Source organism: Meriones unguiculatus, chromosome 9, assembly GCF_030254825.1.
Source record: "Meriones unguiculatus strain TT.TT164.6M chromosome 9, Bangor_MerUng_6.1, whole genome shotgun sequence".
Taxonomy (NCBI): Eukaryota; Metazoa; Chordata; class Mammalia; order Rodentia; family Muridae; genus Meriones; species Meriones unguiculatus.
The window spans coordinates 89,849,914-89,870,257 of record NC_083357.1 but is presented as its reverse complement, the minus strand read 5'-3'; the positions used below and the strand labels follow the sequence as shown (position 1 = coordinate 89,870,257).

The window sequence follows — 20,344 nt, the reverse complement described above, 5'->3', positions numbered from 1 at the left end:
AAAATTTTTTTGTAAAAAAAAATAAAATTAGTTGAGGTCGTAAAGTGCTAAAGCAACATTTTAGGTTATTTTAGTCCTCAATTCTCTGTTTATATTTTTCTCTTCTTATTTTTTCTGGGAGTCTAAATATTTGGAATCACTTTCATAACAAAAATATATTCTAACATATGTGTGTGTGTATGAGTGTGTGTGTGAATTTATCTAAGTTTAATTCATTTGAAATTTTCAAGAACAACGATGTCTGATTAACTCTTTCATTTTTGTGATCACATTATATGTATGATATAAAATAATATATAATATTACATTATAATATATTATATCTTATATACATATATTATATATACTTAATATCCAGAGCAAACCAATGTTACCCTAATTACTAACAAAAATAACTCAATATTCGTTACACAGGGAAAAATTTCAATCACAAAGAATTACATAAGTGAAAACTGGCATATTAAGAAATACAAAAGTAAACAAAATTCATGTGTATTTCAAATATCTAAGAATTGCAATTTTAATAATATTTAACATCTGTGGTTTTTAATAGTAAGCCAATAAATTATATAGAATTCCTTGATGGATGTTGTCTATAGAAATTGTTTCCTGAAGAATTTCTGAAAGTTTTAGAAACATTATGAGATTAAAAAAAATTACTCTCAAATGTGTCATAGACATACAGTGCATAAGAACTGTATTGGTATTCTAGGCAAATATGAAAAAATATATAGTTATGATATCAACTTGTATCATTAATTCAATAATCAAAGCACTGTGGAAATACTTTTAGTTTACTATACTATAAAATATTGAAGTAAATAATTTTCGGAAACCCTTCATCTCACATATTTTTACCTCACCGTTATGTTCAACTAATGGTAATGTGAATAATTTTGAACACAGTTCAGGATCCTCTCAGTCGTTTTTATGATACTAAACACGGATGAAATCAACAACATATGTTTTCATAGCTTACGCTCTTTTTCACCGGCAGTACCTAACACTTTCTTTGTGACCTCTTCCAACATTTCTATATGCTCATCAGAAGGTTAGATTTCTTTATTTGGGTTACAACAATTGGACTCCATTGGCTAAAAAGCAGAATACACGTGCTTTTTGTGTGTAGAAAAGAGTGTACTAGTTGAAGGAGCAGGCATGACTTTGATTAAAATACATTACACATAATTATGAAATATTAAGTGTATATAAACACATAGTATATCTAATTCCTTAAATGCATATATTTTAATTTCTTTATTTTTTCACTAATTGCATTTTATTCACTTTGTAACCCAACTGTAGCTCCCTCCCTCATCCCACCCTTCTTCCCTCATCTCCTCCCATGCCCCTCTCCAAGTCCACTGATAGGGGAGGTCCTCCTTCCCTTCCTTCTGATCCTAGCCTATCAGGTCTCTTCAGGACTGGCTGCCTTGTCTTCCTTTGTGGCCTGCTAAGGCTGTTCCACCATCAGGGGAAGGTGATCAAAGAGTCAGCCACTGAGTTCATATCAGAGATAGTTCCTGTTCCCCATCCTAGGGAACCCACTTGGAGGCTGAGCTGACATGGGTTACATCTGTGCAGGGGGTATAGGTTATCTTCACAGATTTTGTTAAAAACAAATGTTTAAGGTCTCGTATTTCTTATGAAATATAAAGTAAAAAGTGTGTTGTATTTAAAGTTCTAAGATTTCTGAGTGATAGGTGTCCAGTATAAACAGTCATTATACAAGTACCAATTAATAAAGTGGTTCATTTAACCTTCTATAAGATGTTATTTTTATTTATATTATATGTAAACTCTAGCAAATTTATCTACATTCCAAATGTGAATATTTTTGGAACTTAAGTGCTATTTTTATTTACATTAATTAACTTAAAGGTATATTTAATTTTAATAGAAAATATTTGAATCTATAGAATAACTTGTTCCTGTAACAGTGTGGCTAATTAATGGTAGTTAATATAAATTAAGTTATTAAAATTATGTTACGTCAATTGATACAAAGTAAAGCCAAAAGACTGGTGGCTGTTGGTTCTTTAAGCATGAGGAAATTATCATTCTTAGTCTATCATACCTTACCTAGAGATAATTATTGAGTACTTACAGAGAAATGCTAATATCAGCTATTGAGATATTTTGGTCCCAGACACTACTCTAGGTATTTTGTATTCATTACATTAATTCTTTTAATCTATCACTGAATATAAAACTTTATAATTGCATGCACTGCTGTCTTAAAATGCAGTCAAGTAAACTCTTATAAATGCTTATTTACAATTTTGAATATTCATTCTTCCTTAAGGTATATGAGAAAAAGTATTTTTCTTTATTGTTGAAATATCGATTTTTATTTATTTTTTATAATTTTTATTATTTATATTAATCACAGGTTAATTTACTTTGTATCCCACCTGTAGCCCCCTCCCTCATTCCCTCCCAATCTCACCCTCCCTCCTCATCGCCTCCCTGCCCCTTTCCAAGTCCACTGATAGGGGAAGTCCTCCTCCCCTTCCATCTGACCCTAGCTTCTCAGGTATCTTTAGGACTGTCTGCAGTATCCTCCTCTGTAGCCTAGCAAGGCTGCTCCTCCTTCAGGGGAAGGGGCAGATGTCAAAGAGCCAGCAAAAGAGTTCATGTCAGAAATAGTTCTTCTTCCCCTTACTAGGGTAACCCACTTGGATACTGAGCTACCATGGGCAACATCCGAGCAGGAGTTCTAGGTTATACTCATACATGGTCCTTGGTTGGAGATACAGTCTCATAAAAAAAAAACCTGTGCCCAGATATATTTGGTCCTTGTGGAGCTACTGTCCTCTGCTGGTCATACTAACTTCTCCTTCTTTCATATGATTCCCAGTACTCTGCTGAAGGTTTGGTTATGAGTCTCCACATCTGCTTTGATACACTGCTAGGTAGAGTCTTTCAGAGACCCTCTGTGGTAGGCTCCTGTCCTGTTACTTGTTTTCTCCTACTTCCAATGTCCATCTCATTTATCTTTCGAAGTGAAGATTGATCATCTTACCCTGGGTCCTCTTTCTTGTTTACCTTCTTTCAGTGTACAGATTTTAGTATGTTTATCCTATCTTATAGGTCTAGTACCCACTTATAAGTTCTGCCTACAGTCTCATCCACTAAGTATAATAATTATTCTTACTTTACAGAAAGAGAAACTAGGACAATGATGCTAGGTGATTAGTTTAGAACCACAAAGCAGCCTAAATGAGTACAATACAGCCGTGGCCATGATAGGAAACTGCACAGTTAACTATTGTAGGTTAATGCTTGAGATCAAACAATCTAAACAAACACTTCAGAGATTGTTTACTGCATTTACCACACCACTGTTTTGTCTTTGGGAAAATACATTAAAAATTTGTACAACAAAGTGATTTTGTAGTCAGAAAAGTTGTTTTAGCCTAACCTAGGTCAGGCTATTAGAAATTGATAGTACACTCTCGATGCGAGGCTAAGCACTGCACTCAGGGTCAGCCGCTTTGGACCCAGAGAAGAGCATGTCTGGTTGCATGCGGGTTGATGCCCCAGGTCCCGCCTCTGAGAAAAAGGTATCAGACGGGTCTGATGCTCTTTGGGTGGATGACACCTAAATGAACACCAGTACAAAGTCCCAATTTATTTCTAATATCAGAGATCAGACCTCTACTCTTGCCTGATGCGTCTAAAACAAAAAGGGGGAACTGTAGAGAGCTGCGGAATGCTGTGCCTTAAAGATGGAGCTGGTTTCTGCCTTCCACCTTCCCGATGGTGAGTGCTCTCTGTCACGAACAATTCCACATTTAGCTAAGGCCAAAGATCTGGCTTGCTTCCATGTATGTGGACCTATCTGCATTGCCCACGTGGCATGCTGGGGTTGGCTACCCAGAGGCTATTTAAGCTATGGGTGGCTTCCCCCAGGGTGGGATGATTGTTCAAGATTCCTGAATAAACTGCATTGAAAAAAAAAAAAAAAAAGAAAAGAAATTGATAGTATAAAACTTGCCCATATCCTAGGATTTCTGATCTTGGAGTAATACAATGATTCCATCTGAAAAGTGCAAAAAAAAAAAAAAGAGGCTTCTCAAGCAAATGTCAAAAATACTTAATAATTGAATTTTTTTTGTTAAATTAGAGTTCATATAAGGTGCTGAATTGAAACTGTCATGTTAAAGGTTTTCTCCTTGTCTTTCTACCATACTTTCTGTCACTGCATAGACAAAGCACCATAATTTTTTATAACTTGTAATATTTTATTATATGTTATATAATATAACATTTTCATAATTTTAATTATAAGTTACAATTTTCTTTTTTAACTTAATTTTATTTATATATTTATTTATTACAATTTATTTACTTTGTGTCCCTTCTGCAGCCCCCTCCCTGTTCTCCTCCCAGTCTCACCCACCCTCCCTCTTCTCCCCTTATGCCCTTTCCCTAGTTTTTTAAAATAGAAGCACAGAAATGGAAAGGTATGCAATCATTTTCATATCACTTATGCCTATCACCTTACTAAACATCTCAGATCTATCAATTTAGCTGCCATTTCCCTTCTCTGATACCTCATTCTCCAGAGATATGAAACAAGCTTAGGATACAGATGGATAGATCTTAGGGGTTCTATATTCTTCACTTGGCAGGGACATATCTCATAGTTATAGAAGTTCACACACACACACACACACACAGAGGCACACTTACATTCATGAATGTATATGCACACACACATGTATATACACACATGTATTATCAGTAGGAATAACTGTTTCCCCATTACTGTTTTTTGATGTTTATGCTACAGTTTCTTGCAAAATAGTCTAGTATTCAGTATATGAAGTTTGCAAGCTAGGTTTTTCCTGTAGGGATAAAATACAACTATTAATGTCAGATGGAAATCTTAGATTTTGGAGACTGGTATAAGGGCTTATAAATAAGTGTGAGTTTTAGATGCCAGATTTTGGAAATGTGGCAGTTACTGCGAGTGTAAAATTCATAGGAAAAGATGGTTGGTTAGGATTTCCCAACGTGGACCGCTGCAACAAATCAACACGGCAAACGGAGGAAATATTTTCATAGAAATATTTTAACCTTTATGTAAATTTATAACACAGGTGTTGGTAGATTCTTAAATCAATATGAATTATCATCAGTTTTGAGGAGTTACAAATTTTGTCAAATATTGTGATAGAAACATTTGGTAGGCTGAAAATGTGTCATAGTGTGAGTTAGAGGAGCACTCAGAAGAAAAGTGAAATACATTAAACTACTATCAATAATATCAATAATATATGTCATGTATTTTCACTTACTAGCTTGTTGAAGTAATATACAAATCAAATATATATTTTCTATTTTAAAATAATCTATGGGTGTACCTTGTGCCTAGGCCATCAACAAACCGCACAGAACTGCTTGCAGCACAGCTCATAATTCTGTAAGAGAGCAAATGCAATAAAAGGAAATGGTAGTCATCTGCTGCTTTCAAACATTAAAAAAAAAAGAAAGTTAAATACTCTGGCTTTGATTGGATTTACTGTTTTAGTCCACATCATTTTTCTGCTTTGGACTATAATTATGTTTATTAGGTGTAGATTATTTATTTATTTATTTACTTATTTATTTATTTTTTGAGACAGAGTTTTTCTGTTTAACAGCCCTGTCTGTTTTGGAACTCACTTTATAGAAGAAATAGGTCTAGAACTCACAGAGATCCATCTTCTTCTGTCTCCAGAGTGCTGGGATTAAAGATGTGGGCCACCACACCCAGCTTAGACTATATTTCTTGTCCAATAGAGATAATGTTGAATTATTTCTTTGTGGGGGACAGAACAAATTATCCATTATCTCCTTTTTGTTCTTTTCAATAATCATGCTTTTAACAAATGATGATTCGTAAATTATTGGGGGTTTTTGACCTTTTACACTTTCCTTATTTCTTTCTTCATTTTTGATTAATGTAGAAAGAATACTAGATATAGCAAGTTACAGTAATACAATAATAAGCTAGCTGACATAGTTTGTTATATATCAGATATTACAGTACAAGAAGATAGACAGCTATCTCTGCATCACCTTGTAAGAAGGATTGAAAGCTTAGACACTTACGGTGCCTAATATAACCAACACAGTAGGTACAACATATGTTGACAATAAGAATTCAATGGCTTTATCAAGAGTATATTGTGAGTGATTGGATTTCTGACAGTAGAAAAGTGAGAAGTTTACTTAAGCAAAGAGCTTGTATGAGTTTTTTTCTTCTTCTTCTACTTCTTTTTTGAGAAAATACACTGGTTATTTAGCTTAGATCTCTTTCTCTATTTCTATTACAACCTCGATCTGGTTCAAAGTACACTAACTATTAGATTTCACATTCTTAGGTAATGTAATATGAATGCATGTGTAGATTAAATCTATGTTATTTATACAGACATTACACTTTTAATTATAAAGAATGATGATTTTATTTTTTCAATATGTTACTATAGTTGGCTTAACACCGATTAAACATGTAACTGGAAATGGACATTTTCATGTGCATGCATACATTTCTGCAGATTTGGCTCTTGAAGGAGTTAAATAATTTTGTATTCACTATTTACTATTTTCTATCTGCTATTCAGTTTCATCTTTGTTTAAGTGGATAGATGGTAGATGTGATGATTAATTCTAGAATGGATAATATAATAATATTTTTTCAGTGCTAAATAAGAGTTCTTGAAATATTTTGTAACCTTACGAAGTCATTCAGTAAACTTCAAGATAATTTATTTCAGATGACTCCCTTATATTCCATAAACACATGTAAATAAATGGGCTTTCAGATTTCCCAGCAGTTCAGTAGCTTTTATCAAATTTTCGAGTCTGTATAGATTGACCATCACCTTCTCTTACTTCCTATTCAACATATTCTGCCAGTTCTTGCTGCACCACAGAGAGGGGCTTGGTTGTATTCTCAGGAAGAGCCATATTTGACAGATCTGCTGATAGTGTCAGCAGTGGTCACAGCCTTGACGGACAGCGTCAAACCTTGAGGTGGCCTAGTTCCTGCTAATTAGTTGTTTGAAGTCACTCTGTGTGCCACAGGCAGAAACTTATCAGCCAAAGACATGGTTACCAGTCAAAATGACAACTGTGATACAGCTGCTCTTGGAAAAAGCACACAGAGCCTTTCAAGCAGGTGACAACCACAGTGCCTTTTACTGAAGCATCTTGAAGATGAAATGAAACAACCAAAACTGAAATTTTAAAAAACAGAGGAAAAGATCTAAATCAATGTCTTTGGGGTAAATGTAGAAACAACACATTAAAATGAAAATAAATATGACCATGCTGTGAGAATGAAATGTAGCTCTTGCTGTTTCATGAATACTTATAAAGTGAATAAAGTTGCATGCAGTCGTAATTAATGTAGCTCCAGTATATGTTTTTAAATTTGACTCTGATGTATAGAATTCTCGGAAAATTTCTATGCATGTCCATTCACAGTGACTGGAAATCCTGCCAGAAACACTTGCATTTGAATACCTGGAGAGTGCATAGGCATAAACAATGTTTTGTGGAATTTTTCAGAGAGGACTAGAAATCATTAACCTATATATTAGGTGTATATAGAAATGTAAAATATTACTTGTGACATATATTTGAAGAAATGCGTGTGCATTTAAATAATAATCAATGTCATTCTTTTCCATTCACATGAAGTATAAGATTCTCTCCTTTGACCACAGTTTAAGTGATGCAGAACCTGAGTAACAGCTAAAAGTAATTATATTTAGAAGTGCATATACCTAAACAAATTAAAGAAACTTATTTTCATTTGTGTACCATGTACTGTAGCTGCTTAATAGCATGAATAATTTCAAAATATCAACCAAAATGTTTTAATGAAATCATTAACATTTTATAAAACAAATACATTTATTTATATGGACTTTATGAGGTTTTTCATGTTGTCATGTAAACTGACGAAACTCCAATTGTGAAAGATACTGTAAACTTAAACTAGATTTTGAGTGCTTCAAACAGCATTTATATGCTTACAAAATGTAAGTGTCCTATTCCGAAGGCATACAGAGTAGGAGTTTATGTGGGGCTGGCAGACAGTTTAAATGTCAAAAGTATCTAGGTAGTATGAAGGTACTATTATGGTTGATTCTTATATTTTATTCATACCTAAAAGTCCGTATTAAAGACATACATTGTAGACTGTACGTTGTTCTTGTTTTTTCTTTGCATATTTGGGAATGTAAACTATGAAGAGAAAAATTGATGGAAAAATGAGGTTTTAGGGAATAGGATGAGGATCAGCGGGAGGAGAAAGAGTATTAGTTAATAAGAAAGTGAGACCCATATATCTTATATACAATCAATAAAATGTCACAATATAATCCACTATTTCATGTAACTAATATTCACTAATTTAAAAATTTAGCTATAAGTAGAATTCTGTACTCAGTTTCACGTTTAGAATACACATTTATGCCAATAAATGAGTGGTGAAGAAATGGCTAAGGGATAGATTGTAAGGGTATACAAGTCCTGCAGTGGAACCAACCACCTCAAAACTGCCTTTAATTTGAGCTTTAGAGGATCTGTAACTCCTTCTTGCCTCTCAGGGCATCTGTAATCATAGATTATGAAAAAAAAATACCGATCCCCGATACATAGACAATCACACACATAAATTAAAAATCTAATAAATCTTTAAACAACATATAATACAAATCTCATGAGCAACAAATAAAAATTTGAATTTACTTAAACCTGTATGTTAGTCTAAAAAACTTAGTTGAAAGTGTGACGTATCACAAGTAGGTAACTTTACACCAAACCATTTTAATTTTTCAAAAATATAACATTGACTTAAAATATTATATTTGTTGCTCTGGAAATACGCTGAACATATGACCAACTTATACTTGTATCGTATTTGTAGAATAAAACCTATATAATTCTCTTTAAGTGTCATTCCAGTCTTTGTCTGTGATGACAGATATTGGTCTTAAGCCACAGGGAGGGCCGTCTTTATCCAATGTCTGAATCTACATTTATGAAACATTGTCAGTGAGAGTTAATGGTGATGAGTGGGGCATACAGCAATCTGAAGATCAAAAATAGATGTTTTTGTTGTTACTATTCAACATAAAATGCTAAAAAGGAAGAGTACAACACATCCTGCAAAACAAAATGAATTAGAATGGGATTAAAATGAGAAGACAGAAAGTGGAAGTGACATATAATGAACTTTTATTGCATGCAATGCAGCTAAGACTCACTTCACTTAATTTTTCAGTTGGGTATATACTTTTTATGTTCAGGTCTATTTGCAGTGTGTTTCAGTATTTCATTATGGGTCAATGGATTTTTGAGAGCCGCTGATGGAAACAAATAGCTCACACTTACTTACAACTTATCATGTATCAGGCACTCTTCAAAAACACTTTGATTATATTAACTGAACTAACAACACCTTGAGATAAAACCTCCTTTGGCTTCCTGTTTACAGTTGGAAAAGAAAGAAACAACTGCTCAGCAAGCAAAGGTTTGAAAAGGTTTTAAGCAAAAAAATAAATAAATAAATAAATAAAACTGTATGCTTAGCCTGTAATCTAGGTATTTGACAAAGAGGAGAAAAAGTCCAGGCTAGACAGTGGCTGCTTGACTTTCAGAATGATATAGCAATGTTCTACTTCATCAGTTTCACTCTTCTATTAGGCTAAATTCCAATCCCCGGTAAGAATGTGCTTATTTGAGTATGATGGATCATGTATCAGTCTGAATGAGATAAAACATTTATCTCAGGCGTTGGATTTTTTTTTAAATTTAATCTAAATTTTTAAAAAATTATTTATTTATTATTTATTTAATTTTAATTTATTTTTATTAATTACAGTTTATTCACTTTGTATTCCAGCTGTAGCCCCCTTCCCCCATCCCCTCCTAATCCCACCCTTCCTCCCTCTTCTTCTCCCATGCCCCTTCCCCAGTCCACTGGTGGGGAAGGTCCTCCTTCCCTTCCAGCTGACCCCAGTCTATCAGGTCTCATCAGGACTGGCTTCTTTGTCTTCCTCTGTAGACTGGTAAGGCTGCTCCCCTTCAGGTGGAGGTGAATCTAACTTTTTTAAATTCATTTATTCCATTTGCACCCTGATCATAGACCTCCTGGTTCCACCCCCCCCCCCCAGTCTACTCCCTCCTATCACTGTCCCCAAGTCCTCAGAAAGGGGAGCCCTCATCCCTTACCAACTAACCCTAAACTAACCACACTGCTATCCACAGACTTAAAGAGAACCCTGGCTGGAATGCTTAATTCTCATTCAGAAGAGCAAATAGTATGGACACGGGATGTGGTTGAACATGGGGAAAAGGATAGGAGTGTATCATAAATATTCTCTGAAAAACTACAACCAGCAGAGGATTGAAGCAGATATTGAGACAGCAAAACTTTGGACAGAGCACAGGGAATATGGAAGAGTGGAGGGATGTAGAAGGACCTCTCCACAAGAATACCACGAGATAAATCTTTCTAGATATCCTAGACACAGACTTCTTTTTTTTTTTTTTTTTTTTTTTTTTTTTTTGTGCACAGACAAAAAAAATGAACACGCAGTGGGCCGTTGTTTAAAGCCATTGGTAGTTCCACATCTTAATGAAGCCCTTACTTGATCACTGCTTCAGGTCTACCAAAAACAAGCACTGAGTCCCACCTCAGCCCCACTCTCCAACATCTAGTGTAGCTTATTTTATGGTTTGTTAAAACGTTTGTCATAATCTATATGATCCAGATTTCCTAAGCAGACAAGTGAATTGTGAACTGTGAAACTGTTTAACTGTATGCATATTATTTTATATTAGATAGAAATGGCCCAAAGCAAAACTTTAAATAACGTATTTTATTTAAAAAAAAAAAAAAAAAAAAAGAATACCACGAGAGCCAACAATTCTGAGTTCAACAGGGCCTGGGGAGACTGAAGCACCTACCAAGAATCATGCGTGGAAAAGACCCAGGCCTCCTGCTAGGATGTAGCCTTCAGGCTTCTCAGTCTCCACATAGGTCTTCTAGAAAGGGGACCAGGGGCAATCTTTGCATGAACTCTGTTGCCTGCTCTTCGATCACCTCCCCTAGGCAAGGTGGCTGTCCTAAGCCACAGAGGAAGAGGATACACACTCTTCCTCAATAGGCGTTGGATTTTTAACTCTGGTTAAATGTTAAGGCACACTTGAAGACACTCTGTGGCAATGGGTTCAATCCCCAGTACTGGTATTTAAAACAAAACAAAACAAAAAAACGCTCTTCACAGTATTTTCTGTTGGTTATTTGTAAATGCATACGTTTAACAAATTCAACTAAATTTATCCGTTTATACAAGTTGAAATTCATTTCGTATAAAATTATTTGACTACAAAAACATTTAAAAAGCATCAATTGCATATAGTTTATTTTGCCAACCTCTGGATCTAAATAACGTAGGAAACGTGTTAAAATTTTTTTCTAATATTTTAATCAATACTCTTGAAATTTTAATAGAGTCCTTTATTATAAAGGTCCTTATCATAAAATATAAAAAACTGATATAAAGGTTTGATTGTACTATGCTTTGTACCATGACTTTAAATACATATTTATTTATTAATTTATTTTTAAATACATATTTAATAATTATTAATTTTTTCAAATGCTATTTCTTCACAAAGCAAAATCTTATTAAGAGGCATGGTGGCACAAACTTGTGATCCTAGTTAAAGAGCAAGTTTGTGAATTCAAGTACAGCCTAAGCTAATTAATAATATTCTTTCTCGAGCAACACATAAGAATACAACAGTCCAAGGACATCCCGACAATAAAGATGTCTTTTCCACTTTGTTATTTTTGTCTTACTTTGTTTTGTTTGAAGAAATAAAGTTCTTATCACACATGAAATCATAAATTTTTCTTTTTTCTTTTATCTGTCATCTATCTATCTATCTATCATTTATTTATTTATTTATTACAATTTATTTACTTTGAATCCCGCTGTAGCCCCCTCCCTCGTTTCCTCTCAGTCCTACCCACCTTCTGTCTTGCCCATATGCCCCTTCCTTAGTCCACTGATAAGGAGGTCCTCCTCTTCCATCTGACTCTAGCCTGTCACGTCTCATCAGGACTAGCTGAACCATCTTCCTCTCTGGCCTAGAAAGTCTAATCACCCTCAGTGGAGGGGGCGGGGGGGATGATCAAAGAGCCAGCCACTGAGTTCATGTCAGAGAGAGTCCCTGCTCTCCTTACTAGGGAACCCACTTGGAAACTGAGTTGTCATGGGTACTATCTGAGAAGGGTCTAGGTGTTCTCCATGCATGGTCCTTGGTTCGAGATTCAGTCTCTGCAGGCCCTACTGGGCCCAGGATGTTTGGCTCTGTTGGTCTCCTTGTGAAGTTCGTGGCCGCTCCAAGTCTTTCTGTCTCCCTCTTCTTCCATAAGGTTTCCTGCACTCTGCCCAAAATTTGGCTTTATTTACCAATATAATTAAAAGATTAAAACAAATATTTTTTTCTATTATTTCCCAATTTATACCATATTAAATTTGAACCATAGTAACATAACACATGTCATAGTATTGAACTGACACACTCACAAATAAAGGCTTTATTGTTGTTATTATTTACAATTTATTCACATTGTATCCTGATTGTAACCCCTCTTTTATCTCCTCCCTGTCCTACCCTCACACCCTTTTCTTCCCCTATCCCTCTCTCTTAATACATTGATAGGAAAAGTCCTCCTCCCCTACTGTCTGAGCCTAGCCTATCACATCCCATCATGACTGTCTGGATCCTCTTCCTCTGTGGGCTGGCTAGTTTGCCCAACCAGAGAGAAGTAATCAAGGAGCAGGCAACTGAGTTTATGTCAGAGACTATCTCTTCTCCTCTTATTAGAGAACCCACATGGAGACTGAGCTCTCTATGGGCTATATCTGAACAGAGAGTCTAGATGCTCTGTATGTATGGTCTTTGGTTAATGCATCAGTTGCTGCACTCCTCCCTGGGCCCAGGTCTTTTTGGCTTTGTTTGTCTCTTTGTGGGGCTCCTCTCTCCTCTAGGTAATTCTATATTCCATTCTTCCATAAGACTCCCTGTGTTCTGTCCAAAGTTTGGCTCTGTCAAACGTTTTTCATCTATTTCAATCCCCTGTTTGGTGGAGTATTTTAGAGAATGTATAGTATTTATCTTGTTTTCCCTTCTGAAGGAGATTTTAGCATCTTCCCTAGAGTCCTTCTTGTTGTTTAGCTTTTTGAAGTCTGTAGATTTTAGTGGTTCTCCTATATTATATGGCTAATATCCACATATAGGTGAGTACAGAACTCCAGAAATTAAATACCAACAAACCAAATAATCCAAAAAATGGGGTATAGAGCTAAACAGATGATTCTCAACAGAGGAATAACAAATGGCAAAGCAACACTTAAAGAAATGCTCAATGGCTGTAGTCATCGGGATAATGCAAATCAAAATGACTCAGGTTCCATCTCACACCCAGCCGAAAGGCTAAGATCAAATCCTCAAGTGACAATAAATGCTAAAGAGGATATGGAGAAAAGCAATTTTGCCTCCATTGCTGGTGGGAATGTAAACTTGTACAACCACTTTTGAAATCAATCTGGAGCTTTCCTAGACAATTAGGAATAGTGCTTCCAGGCTCTAAGAGCAACAATCAATAAATGGGACCTCATGAAACTGAAAAGTTTCTGTAAAGCAAAGGATACCGTCATCAAAACAAAACGACTGCCTACAGATTGGGAAAGAATCTTCACTAACCCTTTATCTGACAGAGGACTAATATCCAGTATATACAAAGAACTAAAGAAGCTGAAAAGCAGCAATCCTAGTAATCCAATTAAAAAATGGGGAACAGAGCTAAACAGAGAATTCTTGACAGAGGAATATAGAATGGCAGAAAAACACTTAAAGAAATGCTCATCCTCAATAGCCATCAGGGAAATGCAAATCAAAACGACCCTGAGATATCACCTTACACCCATCAGAATGGCCAAGATGAAAAACTCAAGCGATAACACATGCTGGAGAGGTTGTGGAGAAAGGGGAACCCTCCTCCATTGCTGGTGGGAATGTAAACTGGTACAACCACTCTGGAAAGCTATCTGGCGCTTTCTAAGACAAATAGGAATAGTGCTTCCTCCAGACCCAACTATACCACTGCTAGGTATATACCCAAAGTTTGTTCAAGTACACAAAAAGGACACTTGCTCAACCATGTTTATAGCAGCTCTATTTGTAATAGCCAGAACCTGGAAACAACCCAGATGTCCATCAATGGTGGAATGGGTACAGAAATTGTATTTTTATACAATGGAATACTACTCAGCAATCAAAAAGGAGGAAATCATGAACTTTGCAGGCAAATGGTGGGATCTAGAAAAGATCATTCTGAGTGAAATATCCCAGAAGGAGAAAGACAAACATGGGATATACTCACTTATATAGACCTATAAGATATGATAAACATAATGAAATCTATACACCTAAAAAAGATAATCAATTGAGCGGACATGGGGTAAGATGATCAATCCTCTTTTAGAAAGACAGATGGGATGTGCATTGAACGTATGACAGGAGTCTACTGAGCGCATCTGAAAGACTCTAGCTAGCAGTGTTTTCAAAGCAAAGACTCATGACCAAACCTTTGGCAGAGTACAGGGAATCATAAGAAAGAAGGGGAGTTAGTCTGATGGGGAAAGGATAGGAGCTCCACAAGGACCAAATATATCTGGGCACAGGGTCTTTTCTGAGACTGACATTCAACCAAGGACCATGTATGGATATAACCTAGAACCTCCACTCAGATGTAGCCTGTGGTAGCTCAGTAACCAATTGGTTTCCCAAAGTGAGGGGAACAGGGACTATTTCTAACAGGAACTCAATGACTGGCTCTTTGGTCTCCCCACCCCCAAAGGGAGGAGCAGTCCTGTTAGGCCACAGAGGAGGGCTTTGCAACCAGTCCTGAAGATACCTGATAAGACAGGATCAGATGAATGGGGAGGAGGTCCCCCCTATCAGTGGACTTGGAAAGGGGCACGGTGGAGATGAGGGAGGGAGGGAGGGAGGGAGGGACTGGGAGGGAATGAGGGATCGGGACACGGCTGGGATACAGAGTTAATAAAATGTAACTGATAAAAAAAAATAAAAAATAAAAATTAAAAAAAAAAAGGAATAGTGCTTCCTCAAGATCCAGCTATACCACTCCTAGGCATATATCCAAAAGATGTTCAACCATACAACCAGGACATTTGCTCAACTATGCTAATAGTAGCTTTATTCATAATAGCCAGAATGTGGAAACAACCTAAATGTCCCTTAACTGAAGAATGACTACAGAAATTTTGATTCATTTATACAATAGAATACTACTCAACAGTTAAAAATAAGGAAGTCAGAAATTTGCAAGCAAATGGATAGAACTAGAAAAGATCATCCTGAGTGAGGTAACGAACAAGCAAAACAAAAACAAAAACAAAAAAAACCAAACAAACAAACAAAAAAGCAAAAAAAAAAAAAAAAACAAACCAAAAATCAAACAAACAAACAAAACAAAAAGGTTTATACTACATGGTTCATTTCCATGACAATCCCTTAAATCAAGGTGATAGAAACAATAATATCAGTGATTTGTTAGGGGTTGGAATACATGGTAAACATTAACTGTAAAGATTAATAAGAGTGGAGCTTTGTGATAGGAAGGTATTCTATAATTTGATTGTTATAGCTCTCTGCCAAAAAAAAAAAATGGTGTCACTAGAGTTGAATATGTAAAGATGACTTTATTAAAGTATTCTTGTATTTGGGTGAATAGAACACATTTTTCATTTAAAAAGTCAGGAATAGTTCAGCTCTGGGATGAACTGTTGGAAACATATTGAATAGAATAGGACATTGGTTCATTTTTGAATTTGTTATTTGGCTTCCTCAAAAGTCAGCCTCTTGGGCTATCACTAAGACTTGGACACAGAGGCTTCTGGGTCCATCAGAAAAGCACCTCTGTGTTGTAAACATGAAAAAAGCAACAACATAGAACCAAATCCAAACATACCATCTCCACTACCCATCTCAAATAAGGAGAGCAATGCTACACAATCATAACTTTTAATGTAATTTCCCCTTTAAAAGTATGTACAGTGTTAGTGTCATGAATTAATTCTAGAGCCAAAATGACATCTGTCTCAAAATTCAGGAAGGAAGAAGTTTAGTTAAACAGAAGAGAATAATACTGATGTCTTAGTCAGGATCTATGACTACGTGTTTTTCAGTGTTCTGAAATCCATTCCTAAAAGGGTGAATCTTACTGTATGCAAATCACAACTCAAGAAACTTGACATTTAAAAATATAGCTAGGAAAAATGCCATCATTGACGTTAGAATTACAGCAATAACATCATGATGCCACAGAGAAAAGAGAAAAGCAAGAATATAATCCCACCATAAATATAACTGTTTTTCTTCCGTGTATGTAACAAATGGCCTATTTCATTGGTAACTTGGTAGTTCAGATTCCTCATTATCCCAAGATGCCCAAGAAATACAAAATGGAGACCATATTTTTGTATTTATAAGATACATTTTCTTATATATCTTTGCTTAATGAATTCTTTAGGAAAGAACCTGTGACCCAGAAGAATGTGATGAGTAAAATCAATAAGCAGACATTCATGGCCCTACTGCTCCTGTTGCTTTGTGCAATAGATTCATTGTCTGACTTCTTTTCAGCAACAACTGATATACATAGCTAGGTGAATGGCATCGCAGCAGGAGTGATCTTTGCTTTACAGTGTTAGCCTTTTTCTCAGGATGCACCGGTACAGCAACACAAAGAGAAAAGGGCTGTTCTGTATGCTGACTCCTGTACTGCCGAACGCTCTATTTAATTCCACAAGCAGAGAGTGATCATTCTCCTCGTGATAGTGATAGCGACGGAGAGGGCAAAGGCCTCTGATTCAACATGGAGTAAAGGACAAGGAACTTGCGATACAATGGACTAAGATGTCCAGGCAACATCTAGCTTCACATGTCTTGTTAAGAGACTCAACTCTTTTTCTTCTTCGGTTGTGCTCCTTTACAAGCACCTACAGGCATAAGCACTGCAGACCCAATCAATCAATACAACTACGTCCTTACAGAGGTCCTTTGTGACCTTGAGAAGTATGAAGAATGACTTAGAGGATAGAACTGGAAGAAAATCTGTGATAAGCCCCAAGTTATATTCTACTGCATGACAAAAATAAAAATAAAATGAAGAGAGCTAGATATATGTTTAGTTTAAATAGACCCGATAACTTCTGTAAAGTGCTTCTTGCAGCCTTAGCTGGGCACAGAAGTACTCAGTCTGCAAAGTAATCATGGCTGTCTCAATAAACCTCAGCCTGTAACGGCTCTTACCACATTTACTTTCTCAACACGATGCTACATTACAGCTATCTACTCGATTATGGCCAGAGTTCCTAGCAGTTATTGATAACCCTACCACAGGCTTTCTATCTCAGCCAGCCCAGGCAGGGGGAAGGCAATCAGAACAGTGAGCTTCCTAACCTGGATGTGTCTTCCAGAAACCCGAACATGATGACTCAGTTTTACAATGGAGCTTGTGATTCACACTGTGCAAAAAACTTCCCATGTCATTTTATTTTTAGTTCTTTGGTGCAACTATAGAAAATTATTGTAGGAAAATCACAGCTTCCATAACGAGGAACCCTGACTGCTTTTAGGGGGTTTTAAATGTTGGAAAAAAAATCGAATTCCTAATGCATATCTTCATGTAAAAGGGCAGATAAACATCTGTTTACTGAAAGAATGAAGTAAAATTGCAACATAGTTTCAGTTTAATGTACTCTTTCCTATTCTTTATGCTTTGGCTGCTTTTAAAAATTCCCTCTCTTCTCAGGCCTGACTTTTTTCTTCAAAATTCTCTTCTGTATTCTGTGTCCATTTTCAATGTGCTAAGTTAGGTGACTATGTAGTGGATGGCCCTGACAATTTTGACTGTGTTCTCTGCTGCTTCCCCTCCACTCACATGGGAGTGAATAAAATGATTCAGTATAACAGCCCCTGGTGTCGGCAAGCTGAATGCAGTAAACCCATGCCACAGTGGTTTGATATAGGAAACTGCTCAAAAAGACAAAATACGGGGAAATATATAAGAACATGTGTGTTTCATACCGAATCAATATAATTCACAAATCACAGAGATTATTCCTAATTAAAAATGATATTACAGTATTTAGGTCTGATAAGATAGGTTCTCACATAGTATTTTTATTCAGAAAACAGCATTGACATTTTGCAATTAAGCTATTTTAGTATTTTCAAAACCACGGACATGCTTTTATCTCTAAACCAGTACCTAGATTATTCATAGTATAAGAGGTGTTATGAAGTAAAGAAAGGAATTCAAGACTGAGCTAGGGTCAGAGGGAAGAGGTGGAGGACCTCCTGTATCAGTGCACATGGAGAGGGGCACGGGAGGAGATGAGGGAGGGAGGGTAGGATTGGGAGGGAATGAGGGAAGCAGATACAAAGTGAATAAGCTGTAATTAATTAACAAATAAACAAATTTTTAAAAATGGCAAAAAAAAAACAAGAAAAGAGACTGAGGTAATCTTTATAACACAAATCTTTGTAATAAGCACTTCAGACAAAATATTAATCATTTATGTACTAGTGAGACTATAGGTAACATCTGTGTATAGCAACGCCAGCTACAAATAGATGTTTTGGTGATTTCTTACAGTTATGAGTACATGCTATTTATAGAGCGCTTTATACTTGCAGATCTGCACAGTCTCTACTTTAAAGGTTCAAAGTGAATTTTCTTTTTCTGTTTCATGATTGGAGGAAAAGAAAAGGTAGTGTTCTATTTTGTTTACTTTATGAGACATTATGCTCCTCTCTGATTTCAGTGCCTGAGCAGGTAATTTGGTTCTTTAAGCCCAGCGGCGGTGGTAGTAAACTAAAGGGGAATGAAAGGCAGGGGACTGAAATACCGTCATTCCACTAATGACACCAGAGCAGCTCGGCTTTATTGGGACGATGCCCGGACATCTACTAATAGCAGCCATGGTTCAGGATGTGAACTTAGCACTGGGTGCCAAAATTACAAATCAAGGAAGAAAGCGTTGCAGGAGAAGGTCTGGATTAATTTTAAGAAAATTTTCCAGAATCTGAGGTGGGGGTTTCTTAATTTGCTTGTAGATGAGTTAGAGAGACAAAGGTGGGAGCACAGGGGAATGCAGATGGACTCAAATAAATATTGGAAGTAGCAAGTACTCACCTCAACACTGTATTGAGTAAAGGATCCAGGAATGTAGGTATTTCTGAATGAATAAGTTAGGGTAATAGCTAGAGAATTCTATGTTACAACTGGCTAAAGAATTGAGTTCTTGAATGTTAAGTAACTTGTGACAAATGTGCATTTTCTAAAGAAGGAATTAGGCTATATGATTGTTCACATCCCTGAGAGCTTGAAATGATATTTAGAAATTCACTAACACTGTTATAATAATTGGCATTATTTTTTTTTAAGTAAATGAGTGTTATTGTTCCCTATTCGTTTTTGCACATGCAGGAACAAACAGAAATGTGCTCTTTGGAAGTGGAGGGAAGAAAACAGATTCTCTGTTCATGTTGGGCTAATGCCCAGACCGAACAGAGAATCTCTCAGCTGGGGCCAGCAGCTTTCGTGGCCTCTGGCTAACACAAACTCCTCAGTGGCTTTTCAGAGCCACTTAGCATCAAGTTCCAGAAGTCTGTGAGTGCAAGCTGCAGCTGCAGACACTGAAAAACACCTATGCAGCACGCATACCACTGTCCCTCTTCTGATTCTAATTCTGCTGACGTTTTGCACAGAAGATTGGAAGTCTATGGAGAAGGGATGTTCCTGCCATCTCTTTCCACGACTCTTACTTGACTACTGTGGAGCAAAATAAACCTTTTTTGGGGAAATACTGTTATGGTTTATAAAGCACAGTACAGATTGACTTCAACAACATCTTTGCCCTTTAAAAAACACAGAACTGCAGAAGTTCATTTTATAAGTTTAATGGCCCAGCCAAAGCAAAATGAATCAACAGAACAGAAACAGAAATGAGTGCAGTTCTGATAATTGTATTTGAATTTACACTGAACATTTAGGGTAATCTCAGAATTACTTCTTAGTGAAAGCCTTCCATGCTGAGGGACTTCACTGAAGAGAAAATAACATAGTATATTTTTTTTTTTGTATTTTTTTGGTCTTTACCAGGATGATGCTTATGTGAGCAGGGGATGAAACATAAGGGAAAACTGGAAAGTATTCTGGCAGAGATAT

At 36.1% G+C, this 20,344-nt stretch overlaps 1 protein-coding gene across 15 annotated transcripts in view; it reads left to right on the top strand.

Annotated features, from left to right (window-relative positions):
• Pcdh9 (protocadherin 9) overlaps positions 1-20,344 on the top strand; it is a 939,984-nt gene that overhangs the window by 344,821 nt on the left and 574,819 nt on the right. The gene's annotated exons all lie outside the window — the stretch shown is intronic.